Genomic DNA, 20,150 nt, shown 5'->3' on the forward strand with positions numbered 1-20,150 from the left:
CCTGCTTGTCACCATCCTGTGCATCTGGAGTTTCCTGGGGGGCGACCGGAGGCACCTGGCCACCATCCTGTGCATCTGGGGTTTCCTGGGGGGCGGCTGGAGGCACCTGGCCACCATCCTGTGCATCTGGGGTTTCCTGGGGGGCGGCCGGAAGCACCTGCTTGTCACCATTCTGTGTGTCTGTAGTTTCCTGGGGAGGGGCTGGAGGCACCTCCTTGCTATCCTGATCTGAAGCCCCTGAAATGACACAAATTATTGTTTCAGTACAATTAACTGTGAGACGTACTAAGTTGATCACTGAAATCTGGAAATGTGCCTTGTTGCTCCCGAGGCAAGAAGTTGAGTGCCACGCTATTACTGAGCTGCTCTGCTGGTGACAACCACAGAAAATCAAGCGATAGATCAGAGTGTTTCTTCACAGTTGCCCAGCTCATCCCATGGCCTGACTCCAGCTCTTGCCATTCGAATTGGCAGAAGCCTGAGTCTTTGATGGCCCCAGATTTTTATAAGCTCAAGATGCTTCCAGGGGAGAAGAGAGGGTCAATTCCACCTATCTGCCTCACCAGCAGAGAGATCCATGCCACCTCGTCACAGTTGCGTACAGCATAGAAGAGCCTACAAATATGCACACACCGACTTCACAGGCTGCTCCCAGCATGAGGAACGTTCCTGCGGAAGTCACAATCCATGAAGAAGAAACCATCAACAAACTGAGATTCCATAGATTATCATTTGGGCACAATTAACTGTGGGAAGCACTAAGAACAGCAGAGAGAGTTGTTTGGGCTTTTGGCAAGGTACTCCACCTTGTCAGGGGCAATGGAAAGAACTCCTTTTATTTATTAACTCAAGTTCAAATAAAATACGAACTGGGAAAGCCATTGTGTAGCAGGTCTACAGGCCTGAAGAGAGCAGGTCGATGTAATCTGTGCCCACAGAGAGCTTACATGCTAAGCAGAAAGTAAGACATTAAACCAGGTTTCCAACTGGTTCACATTGGTTCAGTCATGGCCAATGAAGCAACATTAGAATGACAACCAGAACAGGAAAAATTAGGAGTCAGTATCTTGATAGAAACATAATCTCCCTCTTCAAAAACAAAGATAATATGTGTATTGCACACCAACCTGAAGTGTCAAGGGTTCACTGTTCAAATTAGTTTTCCTAACCATTGATTGACTTTGACTTTTGCCACGTGGATGAGTGAGGACGTGCAAATGGGGTATTTTTGTTTACTAACAAGGGCACTTGCTAGTCTCCCCATTAATTTGAACAAATTTGGCAGCAGAAATTGAGAATCTCACAACCAGCAAAGAAGCAGCAGCAGAGAAAGCAATGTGTACCCTTCGGTGCCAAAAATTCTTGAGTCAGCCTGACCTACCAGAGAGCAGCAGTAGCTGTAGTGGAGACCCAGGGACCCGGCGTGAGACAGAGCTGACCTGGCACTGTGCCCTACAGAGCCAGAACCGAGAGTCTTGGCCCAACATTGCTGGAGAACTTGGGGTGAGGAGCCATGAAGGGCAGGACCAGAAGAGCTTTGCAACACTGGCCTAGAGCCACAAAGCTGAAGGGCCTGTGAGCACACTTTAGAAGCTGTTCTGAGAAATTGTATCCTGTTAACTTCCCTAATAAACCCTATAATTGTAAGTATGGTTCTGTGTGGTCTATGAGCTCTTGCAATGGATTTCGGACACAGTAGTACAGGAGGATCAGTGTTGACACTGGACATAGGTGTGGGAGTGAGGAGGACATGTCTGACCTCATGGAAATTGATTTTGCATTGTGGATGTTGTTGGGGGCAATTCCCACTTGTGGAGTTAATAGAAGTCAGACTCATTTACCCCCATGTTGTCCTTGCTCTTTATATGCAACCAAATTTCTTCACTAGCCGAGTTGACAGTTGCCATGAACCAGCTCAAAAACGGCAGCCAGCCACTCTGAATGCATGCTATGCTCCACGGTCCTGGTGATAATCCAATTTCTCCCATTCGGCTCCTAGAAGGACTCGGTATGCCTCCCATTCCAGAGTTTCCACCTGTCACTTCTATTCCAGTTAATCTGGATCACCCAAATCTTAAAAATTGTGATCACTTCTGGTTTTATTTCAATAGCTATGACTGAACAGCAGGAGCGGCATCCACTTCCGAAATGGCTTGCCTCCGGAAACTCTCTGTACGAACAGTGCTCAGGCTGTTCGTTCATAGGGTGGCTATGAGTCGTCTACAACTCGACGGCATCAAACAACAACAACAACATGACTGAACAGAGGATTCAAAGCCCTGCATTAAACAAACAGAACATTTAAGGGTCAGATGATGGCACCTCTTTTGGAGGACATGAACGAGGAAGTGACAGAGATAAAAACAGGAGGAGGGAAACTAGACAGAAGAAAAAGCATCCCTGACACAGCAATTCCATTAAAATGTGAATGATACGAAAGAGAAAGCGGTAAAGGAGGAAGGCAGCACAAGCATGGTGAGTACAGGCTCACTCGTGCTTGCTTACTGAGCTGTGGGAGATGATTTCATACGTGTTCACATGAAACATTCTGCTGCTTCTAGATATGGATGGGGCCTCTCCCCTGACCCCACAGCACCTTCTCACAGAACGTGAGTCTGTTCTCAAATTCACTGACAGAGTTGGAGCAGCCAGTAATAGGCATATGGCAGGATGCTTAACATGATTAGTTCTTAGGGAAAGCAAATCAAAACTGCAAGGAGATAGCACTTCACACCCACTAGGATGGCTATTATCAGAGAATGAAAAACAACAAATGTTGGCAAGGATGTGGAGAAATGGTGCTCTCACTGTTGATGGGAATGTAAAAAAGGCATAGCCAAGGGAGTTCTGATGGTCTAGTGGCAAGAAGCTGCACTACAATCCCGAAGGCGCACGGTTCGGATCCAACAGATGCTCTGCTGGGGAAGGAGGGGCAATCTTCTTCTGTGCCAGTCAGATCCAATTTGACAGTACATAAGTTTTTAAAAAAAAAAGTTTAAATGGCATAGTCAGTGTGAAAAATAAGTTCAGTAGCTCCTCAAAACATTAAATATTAAAAAAAAAAAACCCAAACAAACAAAAACCCGTTAAAAATAGAATTACCTATGACCAGCAACTCTACTCTGAGGTGTAGACCCAGAAGACTCAAGAGCAGGACATAAACACACACACACACACACACACACTTGTACCACTGTCACAGCCGCATTTTTCACAGTAGCACCCAAGTAGTCTATTAAGAGATGAACTGATCAACAAAATACAGTCCACCCATCCAGTGAATGTGACACAGCCATGAAAAGAAACATAGGTAGGATACAGGCTACAACACGGATGAACCTTGTGAATGTTATGCTGAATGAAGTAAGCTAAAAACACACATATTGGATGATTACTCTGACATGCAGTACCTAGAGCGTACAGAACTGTGGTAGCCTGGTATGTAGAGAGTCGCACTGCACACTCACAGGCACGCAGTTCAAATCCACTAGCTGTTCCGCAGGGGACAGATGGACACTCTCCTCCCCTGTGATTTACGCCTAGAAACCTGCCAGATCATCAGCTATAAGTTGGTTCCAACTCCACAGCAATGAACAGCTGCAGAATTAGTAGACAAGTTCATGGAGATAGAGAGCAGAACAGAGATGACCAGGGGTTAGGGGAAGGCATGAGATTTTTGATCATTTAGCAGAGTTTCTGTTTGAGATGACAAGATCTGGGGAAAGATAGTGGGGATGGTTATATTATACCAAGAATGTAATGGAACATCAATGAATTGTACAAACAATCATGAAAATGGACATGCAGATACACAAAGGAAAGCACCATCACATGCACACATTATCAGGAACAACAAACTTTCATCTACAAGTGGACATGATACGAGAAAACCACAGTCCTGCTGCCTGGCTGCCAGGAAAACCAGGAGACAGGAGTTGGAACAGAAGAAACAGAAATGTATTATGTACTGGGCACAGGTCATAAATTTCTGCTTTTTCTGTTTCAAGTCCTATCTCGTTTTTTCTGGCAGCCAGGTTTTCTAGTAACATGTACATACTGCTACACAGAAGGGAGCTCTGGTGGCCTAGTGGCAAGGAGCTTCCCTGCAATCCCAAAGGCACGTGGTTTGAGGCCACCAGCTGCTCTGCAAGGGAAGGAGGGCATTTGACACACATATCTGCAGACAGTGTAAATCTATCCATGAACATAGTAGAGCGAGTAAGAGGCAAAGTTATGGCCAGTCCTTAATCATAACCAAACGCCCTGAGAGAGCGAGGTGCTGGTCTCTGAGGACATCAAGGTCAACTGGCTAACAAGATTGCAAAGGCAGTGTTTACATCCAACTCTGGGAGTAGCGACCGGGATCCTAAAAGCCTGTAAGCAATGCCCTAAAGAGCAATTGCAGCCGTAAGGAGCCGCACTGCCAACCCTCGGGCATCGGTTTAAATCCGCCAGTTGCTCTTTGGGAGGAAGATCGGCAATCTCCTCCCGTGTGATTAACCACCTCTGAAAACCCGCAGGAGAGTCAGTTCAAGTTTGATGGTACACAACATCTGGAATAGAAAAGGAGGCAGAAAAACAAAAATGTGTAATAATCATTAATCCAAAGTTCATTTACACCACGCAAATCTCAGCTTCATGACCCTGATATCAGAAGCAGGTTGTGTCCAGTGTCCACTGTGCCCCAGGATCCTGGTGGACGTTGGTGGAGGGGAAACATGGAGGCTCAAAATAAGAAAAATGCTAGACTGGCTGGTCTGACAGACGGTGGAATCTTGGAGAGCACGATTCCTACCCACTCTTGCGGTATGCCACTAAACATATTCCCACTGCCCAATTCTCATCCAAAGAAACAGACATAGAAACAACACAGGTCCCACTGTACAAGCCCAGTAGGACAGCATTTGCACAAGGATAACGCAGAGGACAGGAAGGGGTAGGATAACGTTATCAATGGAAATGAGACTCGCAGGAAGAGGGAAGAATGGGGTCACAATGTGGGATTGTCAGTGTCGTGAAAGAAAATGTAGATAAATGGTTGGATGGAAAACTAATCTGCTCGGTACACTTTCACTCAACCATAAAAATTAGTGAAATCTCATGCAGCAGTTCCAGCTGTTCCATAGCCTGGCCGGGATCACACACACACACACCACACACACACACACACACACACACACACCTCGTGCCATTTTGCTACTGTGAAACAGAAGTCTGCATCAGGAGTGGTTGAAGGTGCCAAGATTCTGGGGATTAGTTATCTGGCCTATCTGAAGGAAAATGAAATTCTGCAGGTGTTAAGGGGTAAGATCCTAGTATTCTGTGGCTAACTGTCAGGAAGCAGGCACTTCCTCACCTACTTCCCAGAACGTACAGGAGAGTCCAGAACATAAGAGATAGTGATGGACTGCAAAAGTTGGCCTCTGGGGGGCAGCAGGAAGGCCCACATGCCAGCACCGCCGATAGAGGGGCTCTCAGAGGGCTGGGGACCATGGCTGTGGCTTCCACTGAAGACCATGAGGTACGCACAGGCCACCAGGGGTGCTGACATCAACGTCGTGCTATGGTGTCTATAGTTTATGAACTTGGAGGCCAAAAAAATGACGGTACATCTCATCATTTGAGTCATAGGATCTTTTTTACAAAAGACACTGGAGACCGCTGAGAAAGATGTCAGCTTATGTGTGGAAACCAAGGGGCATGGGAGGTCTGGTAGCCTGGCGGTAAGGAGTTGCACTGCCAATCCAAAACCACGAGGCGGGAATCCACCAGCTCGCTTCTCAGGAGAAGATGCGCAGTCTCCTCCCTGTGATTTACTGCCTCTAGGAGTGGGTGCTTCTCACGGTGGTGAGCACCCTGAGGCTCACCAGTGACTTACGTCATTCAGCACTGCTGGTATCTCGGGCTGCTGAATCTGGAGTCACAGACGTCACAGCCTGTGGGGTTGCTCTAATCTGCACAACCGAGATCGCTCCATGTTGAAACTGACTCAACAGCCCCTCACATCGATCCTGTGTTGTTTGTGGGTGGCTATCCTGTGCCTTGTGGGACAGGCCCCGACTAGATTCCAATAAAACACATAACACTCTCCAGTTGTGACAAGCAAAAATGTCCCCCAGAATCACAAAATATTCCTAAAGGAGGTACTACGGATCTTCCTTTCACTGATCTTCCATCTTTCCAAGCATGATGTCCCTTTCCAAGGAACAGAATCTAGAAACAGACCCACCCTACGTGAGATGAAGCTTTGCCATCCTTGCCTCCAAGGGGCACTCTGGGTATGTGGTTGTTGTTGTTAGGTATCAGTCACGTCACAGACGACTCACAGTGACCCTATGAACGAAAGTCCTGAACATGCATAACTTTCATTTCTCTAAGTTCACAGAGTTTCTGGACACAAGCTATTTTGGAAGCGGATGCCACTCCTGCTTCCAAGCTTGTTTAAATTTGACAGCTCTATCAAACACTGTGCACCATGGGTAACAATTATTGCATTTGACACATTTGTGTCCCAGTGTTTACCATCACAGCAACCACAGAGTTACCTCTGCACAGCAAATAGACAGACCAGTGCTATACTACATAGAAGAATGTTTGACTGAAAACAATTAAAACCAAATGCCTTTTTAAATACTAGGCTAAATCTAATCGGCTCACACCCAACTACAAACAACAGACCACACCCAAGCCTCAACCAAAACAGAAAACACACCTTTGTAGAATCCAGCTGCACCTTTGTAGAATCCTGCTGCTCCGTTCATCTTCCCAAACTTTAAAGCAGCCTCCACTCTTGGCATAAATAGTGACTAAAACAGTCGGCTGCTAATTCCAAGATCAGCAGTTTGAACCCACTAGCTGATCTGTGGGAGAAAGATGAAGCTGTTTGTGTCCATAAAGATTTAGAGTCTTTAGAAGTAACAACTCTACTCTTCCCTATACTGAGTCGGGATCAACTCAGTGGCACTGGTTTGGTTATTGTGATCAGCCATCAAGACGGCCACAGGCATACTGGAACCAACACTGCCTAGTTCTGGACCCTCTCCAGCATCCACTGGGGGTGGGGGCCGTTGTGATAATGTATGAGGAATCAGATCACAGGCTTTTCTTCCTAGCCCATCGCAGGCTGGAAACTCATCCAGGATCACGGTAACACACCCAAGCTTCCACTGAGACGGGCGGTGGGAATCCAACCCAGGGCTCCCACGTGGAAGGTGAGCAAACTGCAACTGAGCCACCAGTGTCTTCAATCTCCAGGTGAAGGTCAACAAAACCTCTCAGCCTGGGTGCCGGCAGGAACAGGTAAAACCAGGGCCAGACTTCAAGGCACTGTGCTTGTTGGTTGACCAGTCAGTCGAGATGAGATGATTATGACTCCTGGTGACCCCCATGGATGAAGAGAAGGAATATCCCACAGAGTTTTCCAGGCTATGACCTTGTGGAAGCAGATCACCAGGCCTGCCTCACAAGGAACCAGGGGGAGGATCTGAACTACCAGCCCTTCAACTAATAGTCAAGTGCTTAACCATTTGTGCCACCCAAGGAGTCTTCAGACACTGGTGAAAACCCACTGCGGCTGTGGAAAGAACCAGGGCAAATAGTCTCTTTACGTCTGGGACACTACAAACAGGCATCCCTCTAAGACACTGCATGCTTAGTTACTGTCCACTGAGCAAGTCCCAAGAATCAGTAGATTACCCAGAGCACGTGAAAGTAATATTTACACTACAGTCTATTAAGTGTTTAAAAGCATTGTTGTTGTCATGTGCCATCAAGTCAAGTACGACTCATAGTGATCCTATAAACAGACCTTACCCATGTACCATCTAACATACATGAGCCCACTGCTGAAGTCACTGTCAATATCTCTCATTGAGGGTCTTCTTTTTTTTTAAAGTGTAATTTCCATTTTAGAGGGTCTTCTTTTTTGCTGACCTTTGTTCCAAGTATGATGTCCTCTTCCAAGGTTAGCTCCCACCTAGCCACATGCCCAGAGTATGTGAGACGATACTTTGCCGTCTTTGACTCTAACTTTGGTTGCACCTTCTCTAAGACAGATGTGTTTGTTCTTTGGAAATCCATGGAATATTAATCCTCTTCTCCAACACCACAGCTCAAAGGCATTGACTCATCCATCATACTTATTCACTGACCAGCTCTCAGATGCATAGCAACTGACTGAAAGGACCAAGGCTTGAGTCAGGCACACCTCAGTCTTCAAACTAACATCACTGCTACTTTGGAGAAGTCTCTGACAACAGCCTTTCCCAGTGCAATACATCTTTGGATTTTTTTTTTTGACTGCTGGTGCCAAGGGTGTTAACTGTGGATCCAAGTAAAATGAAATCATTGACAATTTCAATCTTCTCTCCATCTGTCATGATGTTGCCTATAGCCCCAGGGATGAGGATTTTTGTTTTCTTGATGTTGAGAGATGTAATCCATACTGAAGGCTGTACTGTTTGATCTTCCGCAGCAAGCATTTCAAGCCTTTCTTGATTTTAGCAAACAAGGTTGTGTCATCCACCTAACGCAGGTTGCTGATGAGTCTTCCTCTGATTCTGATGCCACTTTATAGAAAAGTCTAAAATACTGAGCCTTGTAAAAATGTAACACAGAGACACCAAATGAGCAAATGCTGTTGGGAAAATGGTGCTGAGACTCGTGTGAAGCAGCTTTGTCACAAAGCTTCCATTTGTAAAAAACCCAGTGTCCACACATTTGTAAAAAACCCAGTGTCCACAGAAGGCAATAAAATGAGGTGTCTTCTACACGCTAAGCCCAGCAGAACATCTGGAAAACACTTTCAAGCCTAGGTCCCCAGCGCTTGTAGAAGACGGAGGTTCCAACAGGACAGCCAATCATGTAATCTCTCCCCTGCCCCACCATGCTTTAAAAGTGTGAAGAATAAGGGTTGTCTACAGAGCTGAGGAGTCCCTAAAGCCTGTCTGTGGGGAGCAGCAGATAGGGGAAACCTGCAGCCACACCGGAGACAAAGTATTACTAGATGTATGTGCAGCCTCTTACAGCCCTACCTTCTAAGGGTGGGTATCCGTGTGGTTGTTGCTATGTGGGAACCTACTCATAGCTGACCAGAGGGTGTAAAGCGCACGGGAAGACTGCCCATCTTACTCCAGCAGAGCCTCTGGTGGATTCGAAGCATGTGCCTTTGGGTTGGCAGAGCAGCTATTAACCACTAAACCACCAGAGCTATATGGCAACCCAAAACTCCTGATAATAACACAGATCTCCACACTAAAGACACAGCAGAAGAGAAGCAAAGCCCTAACCTACCCTCTCTCTCTACAGATTTGATTTGCCAGTTCTAAGAAGTGGAATTATGGAAATTACGTGTACCTGTGTGTGTCTTCTTTCACATAAACTTTTTTCAAGATTCATTTGTGTGATAAGATGTATCAGTGCTTCCATTTTATCACCACCATTCCACGGTACATTTATACCACATTTTGTTTACTCATTTATCTGTTGATGGACATTAAGTTGTCTCCACCTTTTGGCTATTGTGAAGAATGAATTCATGAACACTGGGGTACAAGTTATCTGTTTTCTAGGTTCTTGATTTCAGACCTTTTGCGTGCATTCCTGGGATCGGGATTTCTGAGTCTGTGTTAGTACTACGCTTAATTGTTTGAAGACCCATCAAAGTATTTTCCACAGCAGCTGTGCCACTTTCCATTCCCAGAAGCAACAGACGATGGTCCAAAGTCCTGGCATCTTCACCAACACTTGGTATTGTCAGTCTTTTATTATTATTATTATTATTATCCATCTTTGTGGGTGCATAGTGGCAACTTATTATAATTCTGGCTTCCAAATAGGTACATAGGGAAGTAAATATAGATTTTGCCTGCATACATGGGTGAGCTTTCATCCATCCATTTCCTAGCTCTGTTTACTGAGAAGACCTGGAAGTAGTGACAGTCCAAGAGCATCGGATACACCCAGCTCCCCATCCTTGGCTTCTAATACCGTTTTCCCGTAAATGAACTCTTTGGGGAAATGGCTGGTTCTATTATTGTTGGCATAAGGAAACACAAGATGAACTTGGAACATCTTGTAATGCCAGAAAATAAGTGTTGAAAAAAAAGCATGAGCATGTCAAAATTCACGGGAGCTGCCCTCAAAGGACACTATTACAACTATAGCTCAAAAAGAAATGGTCCGGGGAGCTCTGGTGGCCTAGTGGCAAGAAGCTGCACTGCAATCCCAGAGGCGCATGGTTCGAATCCACCAGATGCTCTGCTGGGAAAGGAGGGACAATCTCCTCCTGTACCAGTCAGATCTGATTTGACGGTACACAGACACACAAAATAAAAATTAAAGAAATGGTCCGTATCCATATAAGTAAATATGATTCATTAAACAGGTAAATGTGGGCGATGAAACATGTCTTCACAGAAACATTGAAAGGAAAATGATAGCTATTTCCTTCCAGTCTAGAAGGAGGTGTGTAAGTTCTCTCTTTCAACTGGATGGGGCCTAGTCTTAGGGACAGACTTCTAACAGAGGAAGAAAAACAGTCATGTTATAAGTGTATAGACCTGGTAGACTCCACCTTCCCAAGTTGATCGATGTTCACATCACAAGTGATGTGAAATCCTGCCTCGCGATCATTTCCATGATGGCTGTGATATGTAGCGAAAGGAAACACGCTTCACCTCTGCGACTTTCTCCCCAAAATCACAGGGCTGCATCCATATCATGAGAGAGCAACAGGCAGCCCCGAGTTGAGGGCTTTTCTATGGAGAATATGCGCCTACTATGAGTTGTCGTCAACGTGGTGGCAACTAACAACAGCGGCTGCAAATCTGACTAATACGTTGCAGAACTGTCAATGTCAAGATCACGAAAAAGGGAACAATCTTGTCACAGACTAAAAGCTTGTCAGAGGTGGTGATTGCATACAATGCCATCCTCTGCTAGAGAGAAAAGTGGAGAGACGAGAGGAACCAGTATGAAGTCTGTAGGTCCGTTCAGGACAATGTCAGCGTTAACCTCATGGCTCTGATCAGTGCAGCCTGGGTACGTAAGATGCTATTCACATTCAAAGGCTCTCTAGGGGTGTAGTGGAGAGTGCACTGACTGCTAAACAAATGACCACATGTCTCCTCCTGGAGATTCACAGTCCTGGGACCTGACGGAGGATCACCAATCACCAGATGACTCCATGGCACGGAGTCTGTTTGGTTAACTTTCAGGGAAGCTGAAGGAACGTGTATGAAATGACATCATCTTTGCCCCCTTCCTTTAAACCTAGTTCTTTCAAAATAAAGTTTAAAATAAAATGAAAGGGGGAATTTTTAAAAGGCTACAAATAGGAGGATTAGAAAAGTAGCATCTAAATACATATCAAGACTTCTTTGTGTAAGAAAACAAGCTACTCAAACTAATAACAAAAATAGACAAAAGAATTAAACAAGTATTTCACAGAACAAGTGGTACAAAGAGCCCATGAACATCTGAAAATGTTAATAATAGATGCAAAAGAAAATAAGAGCTTTTCATATTCACTGATAATTTAAAAAAATGGAACAGATAATGTAACAAATGGTAGCAAGAATCCACTGCCAAGGATCCCAGCTTACGGAGATCCTGTGAGTTACAGAACAGAACGGTGTGTGACAGGACTTTCTTGGCTATAATCTTTGTATGAGCAGACTGCTAGGCCTTTTACCGTGGGGCCAGGTGCCCCTGGGTGGGTTTGAACCGCCAACCTTTAAGTTAGTAGGTGCAAATAATTTGCATCATTCATAATAATACAAATTGTTGCAACCACTTTGGAAAAACAGGATGGCTTCACCAAGTCACACCACATACATGGCTTCCAAACCAGCAAATGGACCATCAGGCACACATACATGTACCTATTTGTACCAGAATGTATTTGCCAGAATGTTCCTATTAGTATTATTCCTTATATTAGCCCCACACAGGAAAAAAAAAACAACACCAAACCCTGGTCAATAGAGATAAGGATGAATAAATCATGGTGGATCATGGCATATGATATTAGAACGCTATACAGCACTGGGGGTGGGAGTGAATAAGCTTATTCACCTACATGTAATTCATCTACATGTATAACACATATTACTCAGTCTTGAAAAGAAATGAACATTTCCACGAAGATTCTACCCAGGACTTTAAACTTGTTCATTCCCTGCTGAGAATTTGTGTTCCATCCAGATACGAAGAATCAGAATCTATAGTTTAACATGACCCCCAGGTGGTTCGACTCTCTGCATGAGAATCACCTGGGAGCTGTAAGACGTTGTGAAAGCCATCACTACAGATTGGTTGGTAAGCACAAGTCGGTCTGTGCTTACCTGGCTTGTTGGATAATCGGTGGAAGCCTGATTTAGGACATCAAAGATGAATGAAGGCAGGGAAGTGGAGTGAGTGAGTGAGTGAGTGAGTGAGTGAGTGAGTGAGTGTGTGTGTGTGTGTGTGTAACAATAAACTGCTGCCTAGGACATAGGGCCATTAGCTGAGAGTCAACAAAGTGGTGGGGTTTTTTCCTTTTCAGGATAGGAGGCAGACAGCACGGATCTGAATGATCCGGTTTTGTCCCTCCATCAGGGAAAAGAGGTGCCACATGTGCAGACTCAGCACCAGCCTGGCTGCCACCCAATGCCAGGAGCCCCCTAGAGGATGAGAAGACAATTGCAAACAGAAGACTGCAGTGAGTACATCTGTGATTTCGGTAGAAGACAAGAGTCACATTTGAAAGCTTCGATTGACTCCATGCATTCAGCTACTCGAATGAAACAAGGACAGGTTCTGAAGGAGGTCTGAGGGGAAAGTGTGGAACGCTCATCTTGGAAACAGGAAGAGAACCTACTAGAATTGTCTCCCCAAGCCAATGAACATCAGAACCAGCTGGGGGGCATGTCCACCAACTCCAGCGTTTCTGGCAAGTAACTCTGCGAGGCCCTCTCTAACAGTCTCAGATGCTGCTGGTCCACCTGAGTGCCAGCACACTGGAAGAACGGAGCCTGATGGCCCAGCTGCATTTGATGCCAATGGGGGAATGAGGCCGCGTGTTCAGAACGAGTCCAGTCCGCCGGACTGTGTGGTTCAGGTGCGTGGACACAGGCATGCAGAAGGCGGGTTATGGTTCATCAAGGAAAAGGGATTTGCCCTGCAGCGGGCATGATGGCAAGAGAGGGTGGGGTGAAGAGACTTTGGGATATTTTTAAGGTAGTGATATATTTTTTGTAAATACTTTTTTTTTTCATTTTTATTGATTTTAATGAAAGTTTACAGAGACTTAGGGTTTCCAGTCATTCATTGTTGCACTTTTCTCCCTGCCCACCCTCTCCCCCCAATTCACTCTTCTCCTTGAAAAGTAAAACTCTTTCATTGTTACACAATCCCTCCCCCGAGGTCCACTCCACTATGCAGCCTTCGTTCTGGACTCCTGTCATGACAATAATACCTCATCACATATCCCTTTTAAACAGTTCTCTCCCTCATCTGTTGCAATGCAGTATACATCTGCATATGTCTGATTATTTTAAATAGTGAGGTTTCTCTATTGTTACTGATGACCATATAGGCCTATTGTTTGGCTCAAAGTTGAGCTAAGGAAGAGAGGTGGTTTTGCTACAGGTTCAGAACTGCTAAGGGTCAAAGTCAGGAAGCTTAGCATTTCTGTTTTGTTCCACACTCCCCGACCTTACCCCACCCCAACTCTACCCAGGACCTTCTACTGTTAACCCTTCCAGAGTCGCCGGGCACCATCTAGTTCTTCTACTCTCACAGCTGTGGAGGCTGAGATCCCCACAGTCCATTAGTCCTTTGGAGCACAGGTGGTCTAGTGGTTAAGGAGCTGCGCTGCCACCCTGAAGGCAGGCGGTTGCAATCCACCAGCTGCTCCTTAGAAGATGGACAGTTGCCTCCCATGCAGTTTACTGCCCCTCAAAACCCTCTGGAGGGTCGGCTGTGGGATGGTACAAAACAACCAAAACACTTTAGTCCGTTGAATAAACGAGTTGTTTCTCTGCCTCCTTGCTTTCCTACCCTCTTTGGCCTGGAATGCGAGAGACCAACAGGTCTCTGTGTCACTGTGGGTCCAACAAGCTGCTCACAAGACTCCAGTTTCGACTCATCAAAGTAGGATGAAGAACAATCTCTTTGTGGACTATGTTATGGCAATGGACCTTAATGTCCCCTGACACTATGGTCCCAAGTCCCCAGAACTCCTTCCCTTGGGGTGTTTGGTTATGACTGAGAAGTGTAATACTTGACTTTGTCTCTGTTGGCTTGGCTATATTCATGGATATATTTATTACATATACTAATACGAAAATAGGGAGCTCTGAGGGCCTGGGGGTTAAGAAACTGCACTACAATCCCAAGGGCACACAGTTCAAACCCACCAGCTGCTCCACAGGAGAAGGACGTGCATTCTCCTTCTATGCAGTTTACTGCCTCTGAAAACTCGCCAGAGGCTCAGCTCTGAGTCTGTTCCAACTTGATGGCAAACAACAATTTGAATGTGATGGCAAACAACAATTTGAATGTGGAAACGTCATCTGCTAAACCACATAGGGCTGCAGGTAAACTCTCTCCTCTTGCCTGTCTGCCTATAAATCCACTGGCAGAATCTTAATTATCATGGACACTGCAGTATTGTGTGCATAACAGTGTTAACATTTGCTGACTGTATTTCTCGTGTACTCTGTATTTTCCTTTTCTTTAGTGATATTTTATTATTATTTATTTACTGACATTTTATTCCCTCTCTCTCCCTTCAACCCAGGAAATGTTACTTTGTGTGTAAACTTTTACTTAGTATTTGTCCTTCTGTTGTTGTGAGGTGCCACAGAGTCAAGCACGATTCACAGCCAACTTAGATTTTAGCCCAGTTTAAGCATAACGTCCTAGGGACTGATCCACATTATGCGGTGCTGTGAGAATTCATCTTTTTGAGAGTTGTATAGTATCCCATATTATGGACCCTACTTTTTCCATCTGTTGATGGACACATTGTTTCCATCTCTTTGTTACTACAAATAATGCTACTATAAACAACACCACATACTTCTCTCTTCACTTCCTAGCTTACAGGATTTTATGGCTTTTTTTCCCCCTGAGTACAGTGTACTTTATTGATAGAACATGACAAGATGGGCTTTGAAAGTCACTCTCCTTTCTCAAGGTGACCAGATGGAAACTGTCAGGGATGTGAGATTCTCAGAGTGTGGCAGGTTCAGGTTGGGGCAAGGACTCCCCAGAAGCTGAGGGTCTCTCTCTTCTAGTTCTATTGTTGGGACTGGTGGCCCACGGGACTCTTCTTCTTTGAAGACCATGTGAACAGGGCTGACCACGTGGTTGCTGTAGCCAAATTCATTGTCATAGTACGAAATAATTTTGACAAAATGGTCATTCAGGGCAATGCCAGCCCCAGCATCAAAGGTGGAAGAGTGGGCTCACTGTTTTAAGTCACAGGAGACAACCTGATCTTCAGGGTATCTCAGGATCTCCTGGAGTGTATGGCTGTCACTTTACGGAAGGAGACTACCTCATTGTTTTCCCATGGAGCAGCTAGTGGCTTTTGAGCTGCTAACCTCTTGGTTAACAGCAACCAGGATCCAATGAATACAGACTGTCATGTAGGGCAGGCCAACTCTGTCATATGGGGTCACTGCGGGTACAAATCAACTCAAAGGCACCCCACAACAAAAGAAAACACAGCCAGATGGGCAATGAGGAAATGAGGATGTGTGTTCAAGCCTTATGGAATGGGTATGCTTCCAAATGCATTGAAAGGCAGTGAGACAGTGATCAAAGAATAAATCACTGGCAGTGGTCAAGTTCAAGTGAAATAAGAATGGCTGGATAAAGTAGCGGCTGGCTACAGTTAGGGAACTGAACGACCAGGAATTGAGTTATTTATGCACATGGGACATGATGGCGCAAACCGATTTCAAGAGAAAAGAGTGAAGGTCTTCAGTGCGTGATGAGGAGTGCTCTTGAGGTCAGCAGATGGCAGGATGAGGAAATGCCATTTCAGCTGGTCTTTGAAGGCTGCACAGAGAGGAGTTAGCTGGGAGGCAGTGCCCGGAGGGCTTATCTCCCTGGGGCTAGTTAGTGGACGGGTGATGGAGGTCAATGTCAGCCTTCAGGCCTGGGGTGCGAGAACTCAGCTCTCAAGCTTCCCTAGGACCTGCTTCCACCCGCTCCCCATCACAGGCCTGGGATTGACTCAACTATTAATAGCAGGAAAGGAAACTAAAGAGAATGTCCAGGAAGAGGGTGTGTGGAGAGAGGGCGGGGAGGCAGCGCACTTGGAGGCTCCTGGTCTGGACACACGGTCCACCTCTCTTGCCTTTGTTACCCCAGCTCACCACCCCCATCCTGGCCAACGGCTCTGATTTGTGGGGGGAGGGCACAGAGAAAGTGCAGGGACCCCACAGGATAACTGAGGTCTACCTGAATTGGCTCTTCCCTCTGACTCACATGGGCATCTGTCCACCCAGTCCTGCTGCCTGCGGTAAGCCAGCCCCACAGGACCCACCATCCACCTTGGTGCACCACTGAGGGGCTGGGATCCAGACTGCCTCACCTGTGTCCACCTGTTCCAGCCCAGCTTTGGCTCCTCTGGGTCTGGGTCCCTGTGTGTAAAATGGGGAAAATGACCTTGAGGGCTGCTCCCTCCAAAGATGGGCCCAACAACCATCACTAACTAGAGGATTCGGGGTGCAGACTCTTCATGAGAAGAGATGACGTGAGGATGATTACTGGGGAGGATGGCCGAGTCTCCCACTCGCCAGGGCCTCTGGGGCCGATTGGTGGGCACTCTGGTTATCATCTGGCCCCTCAGCTCCTCTCCCAGGAGGGCTGGGCTGCCCCTTGGAGATAATTCTAGGCATTTAACTCTGGATTGTTCTTTGCTTATCAGCTGGCCCCAGACCCTGCAGGTCCAGCTCCCGGGTGGGGCCCCAGTCTGCCTGTGTCCAAGAGCAGAAACTGCTGCCACCTTGCAGGAGGGTGACCTGGTGACAGCATGGATGCAGCTCCACCCAGGAGCACAGCTCACATCTGAGTCCTCTCCAGCCTAGCAACTTTCTGTTCTTCCCCTTCCTCTGCCACCAGCAATGGCCACCAGCTACCACGGGGTCAGCGCTGATCCATGGTGAACCCACAAGTGTGTAGATTTTCAGATTGCCAGGCCTTTCTTCCAAGGTACTTCGGGGTAGACACAACCCTCCAACCTGTTAGTAGAAGGGCACAATGACCACTGGTCATCGCCCGGGGGCCCTGTCCCAATCAGCTACATCCCTGGACACTCTGCAGTACCCATCTCCCTCCACAAAAGCTGTGCAGTGCAGGGTGAGGGCTTGAGAGCACACACTTGACCACCTGGGTTCAAACCTCAGCTCCACCTGTACCAGCTGTGTGACGGGCTGCTGTCTTTCCTCTCCATGCCTCAGCTTCCTTATCTGCCAAGTGGTGGTTCAGAATGGAGCCTGCACTTCACAACTGTGGTGAACACACCCCCTGGTGGGCTGTCGGCAGCCTCCCCTTCGCCTTCCCAGAGGGCACGGGCCTCCCACCTGGTAGTCATGCCAACAAGCAGCTGTGGTCCCCAAAAACCAGGCAGTGAGGAGGAGGGATTGAGACTGAATCCTCCTGGGGGTGGGCTGGGCAGAGGCAGAGAGGGTGGGCCCCTTTGCTGGCAGCCTCAAGCCCAGACCTCAGGTTCCAGCAGGAGGAAGCCAGGCAGCCCTCTGGTGCGCACCATGAGTTCCACCGGACACCTCTGTGAGCACAGAGCATCAGGCCTCTGAGGTGTCCCTTCTCCCCATAGCCTGGGTTTCCTGCCTTCCAATGCAGGAAGCTAGGCCACTGCTGCCTCCTTTCTCAGCCCAAGCTGAGGGGTAGAGAAGCCATGGAGCTCTGCGGAGTGCCCAGCCCTGGATGAGGAGGAGGGACTGAGGTGCATTCACCAGGGGCTCTGAGCCATTCCCACCAGGAGATACTGAGGTAACTGAAGAAGCTTATCTGCACCACAGGTGGCCAGCAGTCAGCTGCTGTCTGGGAAGCAGTCAGGCCCAGGAAAGAGCCTGGGTCCACCCCACTCTGAGAAAAAAATGCCAGCCAGTGGGCATCAGGGAAGCTGGTTTCTGTCCTGGCTAGACAGTTCCATTTGTGTCAGCATCCCAACAGACACTATGACTCCAGGGTTACTTCAAAACAGCAACAGACAGCAAATAAATGAGTGTGTATGCTTATGTGCCAATAAAACTTTATTTACAAAAATGGGTGGCCACATCATAGTTTGCCCTTGGTAGAGTTAAGTATCTGGCTACTAACCAAAAAGTTAGCAATTTTCATAGTCCACTGGGAGAAAAATGAGAGGGTCTCTTCTTACTCAAAATTTACAGCTTCAGAAACCCAATAAACAATGTTCATGAGTTGGAACCATGGATGGCAGGGGGTCATTTCAAGTTTTTTGATGTTCTAAGATCCCTTCTGGGATCCTTTTTTTGGTTTTTCTCCAGTTGCAGACTCTCGTCTCTGACTGTTGTGAAGAGCCCCACAGGAACCACTTGTTCTTACTGACTCCTGAAAACCAATTCTTTTTCATCTGACTTTTTCGCTCAGTGTCTTGTTTTTGGTGTTGGTCCATGAATTAGGCCTTTCTTCCTCTTTCCGGCTGAGTAATATTCCATGTGTGGACGAACCACATCTAGTTAGTTTATCCAGACACGTACAGTTGGGCAGCTAGGCTGCTCCCACCTTTTGGGTACTGTGAATAGTGCTGCTATGATCACAGATGTACAAGTCTTTGCTGGGGTTTATTATACGATTCTATGTACATGAAATACCTAGGACAGACTGCCAAGGGTACAGACACCAGGATCAATCGGATGGGAGGGAGGGAAACGAGGGATTCACTCTTTCAGGGACACTGAACTGTGAAATGTGACATGTGATGTGAGATGCAGGAAATGAAGATGATGATGATGTTGTAGATGGAGGAGCAACACCATAAACGCAGCGCAAGGGAAGGAAGTCAGGGGGTAAGCGATTTGTTACGTGTATCTTTACCACAACTGAAAATGACAGGACAATGCACACCCATGTTTATCGCGGCTTTGTTCACAATAGCAAAGAGTTGAAAACAACCCAAGTGCCCATCAACAAACGAATGGATAGAGAAGCTCTGGTATATTCACACAATAGAATATTACTATGCAGCATTGAAGAACAAGGAACTCATGAAATATTATGCAAAATGGGTGACCTTGGAGGACATTATGCTGAGTGAAATATCTCAGTCACAAAAGGACAAATATTGCATAGGGCCACTGTTGTAAAATGGGACTGACATTAAGGTTGAGGGAAGACAGAAAAGGAGGGGAAGAATGATGTACATTGCATTGAAACAGATGAAAGAAAGAACTGTTTAAAAGGGATATATGATCAGATATTATTGTTATGACAGGAGTCCAGAACGAAGGCGGCATAGTGGAGTGGACTTGAAGGGAAAGGATTACTTAACAATGAAAGAGTTTTTCTTTTCTTTTCTTTTTTTTTTCAAGAAGAGTGAATTGGTGGGGCGGGGGAGGGCAGGGAGAAAAGTGCAACAATGAATGACTGGAAACCCTAAGTCACTGTAAACTTTCATTAAAATTAATAAAGAAAGAAAATGCCACAGGACAAACAGAGGAAAGGATGTGCGATCAGCTCCTCACACAGAAAACACCCAAACTGTTATTCACACATTCAAATGGGAAGAATGTTTTTCAGCAGCCATGGCCCACTATAACAGACGTCCGAGCGGCTGGTGCGTGCGTGTGGGGTGGGTCTCAGTGGAGTGTCCCACCTCTGCGTGGCTGTGTGACTTCCTGGCATGTTCACACCTGGTGGTGGCTCAGCAAACTCTCCTGTTCATGGGGACCCATGACCACTCTCCAGCTGTTCCTGGCACATGTCAACATCTAACCCCGTGGACACTGTCTAAGCATGTCCACCAGACCTGGTGCAGGCTGGAGGCGTGGATCCCCCACCGCCACAGAGATGCTCCGTGTCTGAGGGGCAGAGTCCTGACTCGGTCACTATGTGACTCGGTTTCCCTTCCTTGTCTCCCAGGGCATCTGCTTCGGGAACACATGTGTTCT

This window comes from Elephantulus edwardii, unplaced genomic scaffold (assembly GCF_000299155.1).
Source record: "Elephantulus edwardii isolate Elephantulus edwardi_28Jun2011 unplaced genomic scaffold, EleEdw1.0 scaffold00055, whole genome shotgun sequence".
NCBI classification, from domain to species: Eukaryota; Metazoa; Chordata; class Mammalia; order Macroscelidea; family Macroscelididae; genus Elephantulus; species Elephantulus edwardii.